The sequence below is a fragment of the Chrysochloris asiatica genome, unplaced genomic scaffold (genome assembly GCF_000296735.1).
Source record: "Chrysochloris asiatica unplaced genomic scaffold, ChrAsi1.0 scaffold00147, whole genome shotgun sequence".
NCBI lineage: Eukaryota > Metazoa > Chordata > Mammalia > Afrosoricida > Chrysochloridae > Chrysochloris > Chrysochloris asiatica.
Genome location: NW_006408665.1, coordinates 3,739,539 through 3,740,453, shown reverse-complemented (window position 1 = coordinate 3,740,453; position 915 = coordinate 3,739,539).

Here is a 915-nt window from a genome sequence, read left to right as displayed (position 1 = left end):
CCTCTCTTTGGAATGAGCACACATACTTTAATTTAAGAAATTAAAGTAACTGCAAACTTTAATTTTAGTTTTTGACATCTTTGCTAGACTTTAGTAATATGAAGTAAGATGAAGAAGAAAGGAAACCACAACCCAGCTCCACTCATAGACCTCTCTCCAGGGGTCTAAATCTGTAGTCTACTGCTGGTTATGTGGAACCTGACTCTATGAAATAAGCTGACCCTTAAAAGTAGCATTCACCCTTTTAAGAAGGTTTAAAAGACATCCCTATATCAAAATTCAAACATATCTATAAAAGAAAGCTTCTCTCCAGGGATTGCAATCACTGTAGTGAAACAAAGTATATGATTTGTTGAATGTTAACTGATGATCTGCTCTGTGAACCTTCATGAATTTATAATAAAAAGTTAAGAAAGAAAGAAAACTTCTCCACCAAATCTTGATTCATTTTATCAATTATTTTTTGAATCATATTGTTTATCAGAGGTGTACTTGTAGTGCCATGGGCTAAGCATTAGACTGCTAACTAAAAGATCAATGATTGAAAACTTTCAGTTGCTCCTCATGAGAAAGATAAAGGTATGTTGTTGTTGTCAGGTGCCATCGAGTCAGAACCGACTCATAGTGACCCCATGCACAGCTGAACGAAACAATGTCCGATCTTGGGCCAACTGCTGCCACACTTGAGTCCATCAATGCTGCCACCTGGCCAATCCATCTCATTGGGGGTCTTCCTCTTTTTCTCCGACCCTCCATCTTACCAAGCATAACATCCTTCTCCAGCGACTGTTCCCTCCTGACAATATTTCCAAAGTATGAGAGATGAAGTTTAGCCATCTTGGCCTCTAAGGAGCACTCTGGCTGCACTTCTTCGAAAACACATCTATTGGTTCTTTTGGCAGCCCATGGCACTTT